Raw genomic sequence first — 9,579 nt, forward strand, 5'->3', positions numbered from 1 at the left:
CACCGTCTTATTTAACTCATATGCAGAGTACATCATGTGAAATGCCGAGTGGGATCAAGTACAAGCTGGAATCAAGATATGGAAATGACACCACCTTTATGGCAGATAGTGAAGAGAAACTAAAGAGCCTCTTGATGAAAGTGAAAGAGGTGAGAGAAAAAGCTGGCTTAAAACTCAACATTCAGAAAACTAAGAATATGGCATCTGGTCCCATCACTTCATGGCAAATAGATGGAGAAAAAAATGGAAACAATGAGAGACTATTTCCTTGGGCTCCAAAATTACTGCAGATGGCAACTGCACCCATGAAATTAAAAGATGCTTGCTCCTTGGAAGAAAAGCTATGACAAAACTAGACATTGTATTAAAAAGCAGAGAAATTACCTTATTGATAAAAGTGCATCTAGTCAAAGCTATGCTTTTTCCAGTAGTGATGTACGGATGTGAGAGTTGGCCCATAAAGAACGCTGAGCACTGAAGAACTGATGCTTTTGAACTGTGGTGTTGAAGAATACCCTTGAGAGTCCCTGGGAGAGCAAGGAGATCAAGGCAGTCATTCCTAAAGGAAATCAGTCCTGAATATTCATTGGAAGGACTGATGCTGAAGCTGAAACTCCAATACTTTGGCCACCTGATGCAAAGAACTGACTCACTGGAAATGACTGATGCTGGGAAAGGTTGAAGGCAGGAGGAAAAGGGGATGACAGAGGATGGTTTGGTTGAATGACATCACCAACTCAATGGGCATGAATTTGAGCAAGCTCCAGGAGTTGGTGATGGACAGGTAGGCCTGACATGCTCCAGTCCATGCGGTCACAAAGAGGTGTACACGACTGAGCTACTGAACTGAAGCAATAGTACATAAGGGGTGCAGTTTTTCTGCATCCTCACCAACACTGGTTATATTCTATATTTTTTATAGTAGCTATTCTAATAGGTAGGACATAAGAACTAATTATAGCTTTAATTTGTATTTCTCTAATGATTAGTAATGTTGAGCATTTTTTTCCTGCTCATTGGTTATTTGTACCTCACCTTTGGAAAAATGTCTATTCAAGCTCTTATCTCATTTTTAAAAATATGGTCTTCTTCATGAATTTTCAGATCTTTCTTAAACATCATCCATACTACTCTTCTCTGTATCTTTCCAATTTTAATACTTCTGCTGCCAAAGCACACACCAAGTTGTTGATTCTTATGAGAATTTTCAATGCTTCTCTAACATATTTCCTCTTTACAAACAAACCACCATCCTCCAACTATGCACCCAATCCCAACTTTTTATCCATAAAATTTTGAAGGAAATTTATATGTTCTTAAAACATTTATTGTTCATGTTCAAGTCATCAGCTCTTTTCATTTCTTTTTCCCAGGATTTTTTTGTTTCGTGTTGTATTTGTTCATGTCCCTAAGTTTGGGGAGAGGAAAATTTTAAGGTCTGACTTAACTCTCCCACCTTAAATAGCCTGATCAGGGTGGAGATGAGTAGGGAGCAATATTTTAGCCTCACATCTAAAGGAGACATAAATCTTTTCTTTTTTTTCCATTTTAATCAGAACTTCTTAGTTTTTCAATGTTGTTGTACAAATCATTTATGTTCACACTGCAGCCAACATTAATCATTAGCATGAAAGAATACTAAGCAATCTTAATCAATATTGCTTCCTTCTGTGAAACACAGTGGAAATGAAAGAATGCAATTTATCATTGATCAGAAATCTCACAAACATTTAGCCAGAATCCTGTATTTTCTATTTTCTCAGAGTTTAGTTGACTCCACACTGGCCTTTATGGTTTTAGGACAAATCAAGTCCTTTCCATCCCAAGATCTTTGTCCACCTAGTTCAGCATTTCATTGTTTCCACTGCGGTCTTCAGTTAATGTCAGCCTTCCCTGAGGGGCCTTCTTGATACCTAACCTGACGGTGCTGCCTCCCAGCAGTCTCTTTCTGCCACTGCACCCACTGTATTTTCTTCACAACACAAATCACTTTCTGAACTTATCTTATTTATTTTTTACATGTATGCTTTTTTTAGGGGTGTCCCAGGTATCACAGTGGTAAAGAAAACACCTGCCAGCACAGCAGACGCAGGAGACATGGGTTCAATCCCTTAGTCAGAAAGATCCTTGCAGGAGGAAATGGCAGCCCATTCCAATATTCTTGCCTGGAGGATCCCATGGATGGAGGAGCACAGTGGCTATTGTCATGGGGTCCCAAAGAGTCTAATATGACTGAGCGGCTGGCTGGGCTCACGCACATGCAGGCTTGTTTATTGTCAGCCCACCGCCACCACCCATTCAAATATTTGTCCCTCAGTTGACATGCCCTGTTTCTCACCTCTACACCCTCAGTTACTGAAATGGTGCCTGATTAATAGCATATGGTGAATAAATATATAATGAATGGATACATGTTGACAGTGTCAGCCAGCAAACTTTTTTTCCTGTAAAAAGTCAAATACAGAGTCAGGCCATATGGACTCTGTTGTAACTGCTCTGACTTGGTAGTATTAATAGAAAAGCACTCATAAACAATATGCAAACAAATAATCACAATTGTGTTACAGTACTATTTTATCTATGGAAACAGAGCATGAGTTGGATTTGGCCTCTGGATCAAAGTGTGCTGACTGACTACTAGAGTAGGTCATTTGTTGTCAACTCTGGTGTCAGGGTGCACTTAGATATTGATTCAGATGCTAGTGTTTGCTAGAAGAAGTATTAGTAATCATAACGTGCCAAAGATAAAATTGGATTTACTTTTAAAATACAGACAATCATTAAGATAAACATTCAGAAGAATATTGATATTAAAGATAGCATGTTGGTGGAAAGGAAATATGTAAATCATCCTTAGTGTCCAGCAGTGGTCCTCACACTTGCATCAGAATCACAAGTGGTTGCTGCACTGCCCTTGCAGAATAACTGAAATGATCATTCTGCAGTGGTGCCTGAGAATTTGTGTTTCTATGCAGTGCTAGGCAATGCTGATGTTGGTGGGGTGTTAAGATGTGTCTGAGGTGATGTAGACGAGACATGAAGGCCTGCATGATGGTAGGGGCTGTGGAAACCATAAGGGCACAGATGAAATGGAATTATCCACAGGAGTAGAATAATCTTAGGGATTAAGATTAAGTAGGGATTAAGGATCAGTTGGGTGGGGACTTCCCTGGCAGTCCAGTGATTCAGATTTTGCCTCCATTGCAGGGGGGTGCAGGTTCAGTCCCTGATGAGGGAGCTAGGATCCTACATGCCTCATGGTCTAAAAGCCAAAACAGAAAATTTATTGTAACAAATTCAATGAAGACTTACAGTCTACATTAAAAAACAAAGAAACAAACAAAAACAAACAAAAAATCAATTTGGTATACAGGTAAAGAAAAAAATAGGAACCATATGACTATAACATTGTTAGATGGGAAAACAAGGTAAATGATCAATCCGTTATTTGAAATAAGTAGTAGTAGGTTTGAAGGAAATTAAATGAGTAGTGGGTTTGAAGAAAAGATCTTAAGTTTCAGTTTTAATATGCTGTTTTCGCCATACCTACATTCATTCAAGTGGAATTGTCTAGGAGACTTTTGGAAATACAAGTGAAGCTTGGGAATGAAGTTGGAGTAAAGCTTGGGAATGAAGTTGGGGACCAAGACATATACTTTTGGTAGCAGTCAGCAAATGAATGGTTACTGAACCCACAGAAAAATATAAGATAGTCCTTAGAGGATGGGTAGAACAAGAAGAAAGAAAATCTCAGGAATTCTAAACTCTGCCAAGCTATTAATACATTTTCTTCTTTAACGGAAGTACTAGACCAGTAGTCATATAACTGTACTTGAGTAAGCATGGCATTTCACAATATATTTCCTGATATTATAAATTATGTAAAATGAACCACTCACTTTGACAATGTATGACATTAATACCTAGTTTCAGGAAGATAGATAAAGGATACTGACCCAAGAGCAGAGCAAGGAGAAGATGACTAATGGTATACCAGCAGTCTCTTCTTTCAGCTGAATCCCACTGATAGATCTTCCAGAGTGGATAAATTTATGCTTTTTACAAAAAACTGGAAGAAATGTGTCAAATGAAAGAATATTCATGAAGAGATGAAGTGAAAGGCTGAATTGTACCTTACCAAGAGTATGTTTCAAAAAACAAGTAATTCTGTGCCTTCATATTTGAAAAATAATGATAAAGAAGATAAAAAAGGGGGAAGAGTAAAACAAAGAACAGATGCCAGTAACATATATCAATACTAAGATGGGAAGCATAAATTCAAATGTTTATGTTATCTCATTAAATATAAATGGACCAAACCTCCCAATTAAAAGGCAGAGAACTTCAGACTACATTTTTTAAAGTAAAGACGGATCCCTATGCTGTCTATGTGGTAAGTTAAAAACAAAATATAGAAAAATATATGGCATGCACCCTGTAACAATAAGAGACATATTAGACAAAGAGGGCTTTATTTTTTTTTTTAATTTTTAAACTTTACAAAATTGTATTAGTTTTGCCAAATATCAAAATGAATCTGCCACAGGTATACATGCACTGGGATGACCCAGAGGGATGGTATGGGGAGGGAGGAGGGAGGAGGGTTCAGGATGGGGAACAAAGAGGGCTTTAGAACAAGAGTTGTTATCCAAAAATAAAATGAGATATTCTATAGTGATAAAATAGCAGTTCAGAAGAAAAATATACTAATATTAAATGTTAACATACCTTAAAGACAGCCTGAATATACACATGGCAAAAACTATCAGCCTCACAGGGAGAAATTGAAAAATCCACATACCAGAGATCTCTGTGGGAAGATGGATTTCAGAGCACTGAAAGAAGCTAAAAACCGGATCCAACAGCTGCCTGAACCATGCTGACCAGTTGAAGAGCTGTAGCTGATGTGTTGCTTTTAGGAACCATAAGGCAACCACCAAGCTAACCTCTATTTGTTCTGCCCAGTGCCCTTACTAGCACACAACAGCAAGAAACCACCTTAAAAGGAAAAATCTAATTGTTGATTCCTAGCCCCAGCATCAGAGATGACTCTAGAGGACGGATGGATTTTGTTTTAAGCAACAATAGTTTAATAAGTGGCACAGTGCTTTCCGATCTATTATGGATCTATCTACTATGGATATCCTTGTATCTTGCCTCAGTTCTGGTAACTGAGAACTAATAATAGTGCCCTGTTACACAAGGCATTGTGATTGAAAACTCAAGTGTTTTCTTATATGAACTTCCATGAGTCCAGATTTCTAATTGGTAAGGTTGATTAGGACGCTGTTTACACTAGAAAGAGGCTCTTGCTTGCATTTGCCAGTGTGTATCTTGTCACAGCCATTGGGGTGGATTTCATATTGAGAGTCCTGATTCTGCTAGACAGTTTTCCCCAGAGATGACAGTTGACTTGGAAAACTGAAAACAGGTGATTATTCATCATCTCATTTGAGGCCGCATTTTCTGCGACCTGAATTTTGACTTGAATTCTGTTCCTCTCAGAAGCTAGTTTTGTCCAAATGTCCAAGTTCTGCTTCACTCCTGAACAGTGTAGTTCCTGAGGGAAGTTCCGTATCCAAGATAATCATATTTTCCAAGTATTGACAGAGTAGATAAATACTGCTTAAGGGGTGTTCCATTTATTTATTGCTGTTAAGGGCATGGCAACCCACTCCAGTAATCTTGCCTAGAGAATCCCATGGCTAGAGGAGCCTGGCCAGCTATGGTCCATGAGGACGCAAAGAGTCAGACATGACTGAGCCACTTAGTATGCACAGAGGTGATTCTTCTTCTGCTCTTTGTGGTATCCACCAGAATCACTCAGTGCTGTTTAACTGACAGTTGGGTTTGTCTAGAGCATCCAAGATGGCTTCATTTATATGGCTGTTGTCTTCAAGGTTGATCTCACATGAAATTTCCTCTCTATGATGGAGTAATAGAGATTCTTCATATTATGTGCAGAAATAATGTGACATCTTACATGGTGCTCAGGTCCCCAAGAACTCATTAGAGAAACTATCTGTGGTATTAAAAGCCAGACTCAGAAATAGCATAGAATCACTTTGGCCAAAATCAGTGCAAAAGAAAGATTTTTTCCTACGCCTTGCATACGAGATGCTTTTGTAAAGTAGGCACCTTGCCACATACCTAAGCATGCAGGCAGAATTAATCAGATTAGCATTATGTTGGTGAAAAGACTAATGAGGCATTCTTGAGCAAGTCAGCATTTTCAGAAACAGAAACCAAGACTTGGAAGCATGAAGTTCTGCTGTTCTGATAACTTTATTTCAAACAATGGAAAAAGTAAGAATCATCACCCATGTGCTCAGACAATTTCTTAAACTATAGTTTAAAGTTATATCTTAATTTGGAGATTGCAAAATTGAGCACAGCCATTCGTGAAAGTCCACATGGGTGGACTCAGGGGAAAGACTAGTCAGTCATATGTGTAAATTTTGTGAGTTTCCCTCAACAATGCAGAGAATCTGTCATTAAAATAATATCTCATAATTAGATTATGAGTATACCATCTTTTTTACCAGACCACCTGACCTGCCTCTTGAGAAATCTGTATGCAGGTCAGGAAGCAATAGTTAGTACCGGACATGGAAAAACAGACTGGTTCCAAATAGGAAAAAGAGTACGTCAAGGCTGTATATTGTCACCCTGCTTATTTAACTTATATGCAGAGTACATCATGAGAAATGCTGAGCTGGATGAAGCACTAGCTGGTATCAAGGTTGCCAATATCAATATCAATAACCTCAGATATGCAGATGACATCACCCTGATGGCAGAAAGCAAAGAAGAACTAAAGAGCCTTTTGATGAAAGTGAAAAAGGAGAGTGACAAAGTTGGCTTAAAGCTCAACATTCAGAAAACTAAGATCATGGCATCCGGTCCCATCACTTCATGGCAAATAGATGGGGAAACAATGGAAACAATGAGAGATTTTATTTTGGGTGGCTCCAAGATCACTGCAGAGGGTGACTGTAGCCATGAAATTAAAAGATGCTTACTCCTTGGAAGGAAAGTTATGACCAACCTAGACAGCATATTAAAAAGCAGAGACATTACTTTGCCAACATAGGCCTGTCTAGTCAAGGCTCTGGTTTTTCTAGTAGTCATGTATGGATATGAGAGTTGGACTAATAAAGAAAGCTGAGCACTGAAGAATTGATGCTTTTGAACTATGGTGTTGGAGAAGACTCTTGAGAGTCCCTTGGACTGCAAGGAGATCCAACCAGTCCATCCTAAAGGAGATCAGTCCTGAGTGTTCATTGGAAGGACTGATGCTGAAGCTGAAACTCCAAAACTTTGGCCACCTGATGGGAAGAGCTGACCCATTGGAAAAGACCCTGATACTGGGAAAGATTGAGGGCAGGAGGAAAAGGGACGACTGAGGATGAGATGGTTGCATGTCATAACCAACTCAATGGACATGAGTTTGGGTAGACTCTGGGACTTGGTGATGGAGAGGGAATCCTGGCATGCTGAGGCCCATGGGGTCGCAAAGAGTCAGACAAGAGTGAGAAACTGAACTGAACTGAATCTAATTGAGGCTGCAAAATCTCAAGTCTTTTACCTTCTATCCAGAGTGTATCCCTTTGCTTTGTGACACCCTTAACTTGTTCCTTGTCTCAACTCACTAAACCTTCCTGATATAGCCCCAGCTTTCTTTTAAGAAGTGTATTATTATCATTATTATTACTTTGCTTTAGTAAGAGGTGGGGAAGTAGTCTTCATTATGTAAAATGTGATATACAAATTTGTGTGGAGTGCTTCTAAAAGTAGAATGTCTGCCAAGTCCTCTAGCAACTTTACCAGCATATAATTAAGCACTCATTTAAACTATAGTTTATGTTTGTGTGAAGGGAGAGTGTAGAACTCAAAAATAGAAGTTGTTGTGGGTTTTTTTTTCCTGTATTTTTAAATTATATGTTAGAGTCTAGTTTTGACAGCTATGACTTTTAAAGTAACAAAACTGGATTTTCAATTCTAGTAACACGGTGACTGAGATGACTGAAGAAAGCATCTTGATACAGGACACTTAAAGAGTCCTGGGTAGAATGTATGATCTATGTAAAATAAGACAACCTTCAGAGGTTAGAGATTAGGAGAAAAAGCAAATTTAGAATAGTACTGAGAACTGACTGCTGCATATTTTCTGGAGCATGTGATTATCTCTGATGGCCTAGACCTGAATATTTAAGTCTATGCTTTTGTGGTAGAGAAGACATAAAGCCTTCATTCTAATTTTATAAAGGAATATCTCAACAGAATTTCAGCTTTTTGAAATTTGTTGAAACTTGCTTTGTGGCTCAGTATATTCTTAATTTTTATAACTGTTTTATGTGTGTTTGAAATATATGTATTCTACAGTTTCAAGATAGACTGATTTATATATCAATTGCATTTATTCATGTTACTCAGATATAGAACAAGGTTTTTTTTTTTACATTTATTTGTTGTTACTGACAGATGTATATTAAAATTATTTACTATGGTCAAATGGAGTATACAAAGAAGTACAATGAAACTTTCAAGAGTGATAGATATGTTCTCCATTGTAACTGTAATGATGATCTCAATTTTGTATATATATCTTAAAATTGATTAAATGGTATATTTTTAATATGCCAACTTTCTTTTATGTATACTATATCAATAGAGGTCTTAGAATGAGTCATTATTCTTTGCCATTTAACCAAGTACATGAGAAAAAGCATAGTAACATCTCAGTAGATACAGTAGAAACTCATTTAGTGAATTTCAACATTTGTTCATGAAAGAAGGTATTATTAATGTATTAGAATTTGATAGAACATTTCTTAATCTAGTGTAGGAAGTAGTGTACATCCACACAAACTATGGATATCATGATATTTAGTGGTGAAATATTAAAAAAAAAACTTCCTCAGTGGAATGAGAACAAGTTAAGGTCACCTGCTCTTTCTCAGTACTTTAAAACATCTCAGTACTTTTAAACCTGCTGCTGCTGCTGCTAAGTCGCTTCAGTCGTGTCTGACTCTGTGAGACCCCATAGACGGCAGCCCACCAGGCTTCCCCGTCCCTGGGATTCTCCAGGCAAGAACACTGGAGTGGGTTGCCATTTCCTTCTCCAATGCATGAAAGTGAAAAGTGAAAGTAAGTCGCTCAGTCGTGTCCAACTCTTAGCGACCCCATGAACAGCAGCCCACCAGGCTCCTCCGTCCATTGGATTTTCCAGGCAAGAGTACTGGAGTGGGGTGCCATTGCCTTCTCCAACTTTAAACCTAGATCCAGGTAAATCTATACACAAACTAGTGGTTCAATATGTGCTGATAGATAAACATATAAATGCCTAAATAAAGGGTCAGACAAATGCATTTTTAAAAATATTTCCCATCTCTATCAAACTCTCTCAACTATGACTCTTGAAATAACCATGCATCCATGCCCTAAACCGTCCATTATGTTCAGGGAATTGTGCATCCAGGCAGGCAGTAGCTATGCACCATACTTAGAATGTAAAAAGCTGTCACTCAAGTAATTTTTTGTTCTAAGGCTCAGATAAAAAAGTCTGATTTAATAAGA

The 9,579-nt window shown here is 38.1% G+C and overlaps 1 non-coding gene across 1 annotated transcript; it reads right to left on the reverse strand.

Annotated features, from left to right (window-relative positions):
- Nucleotides 1-1,074: 1,074 nt before the first annotated feature.
- Nucleotides 1,075-1,177, reverse strand: LOC112581308. The gene has a single exon (XR_003105841.1). It is a non-coding gene; the product is annotated as a U6 spliceosomal RNA (small nuclear RNA).
- Nucleotides 1,178-9,579: the final 8,402 nt, after the last annotated feature.

The sequence above is a fragment of the Bubalus bubalis genome, chromosome 21 (genome assembly GCF_019923935.1).
Source record: "Bubalus bubalis isolate 160015118507 breed Murrah chromosome 21, NDDB_SH_1, whole genome shotgun sequence".
Taxonomy (NCBI): domain Eukaryota; kingdom Metazoa; phylum Chordata; class Mammalia; order Artiodactyla; family Bovidae; genus Bubalus; species Bubalus bubalis.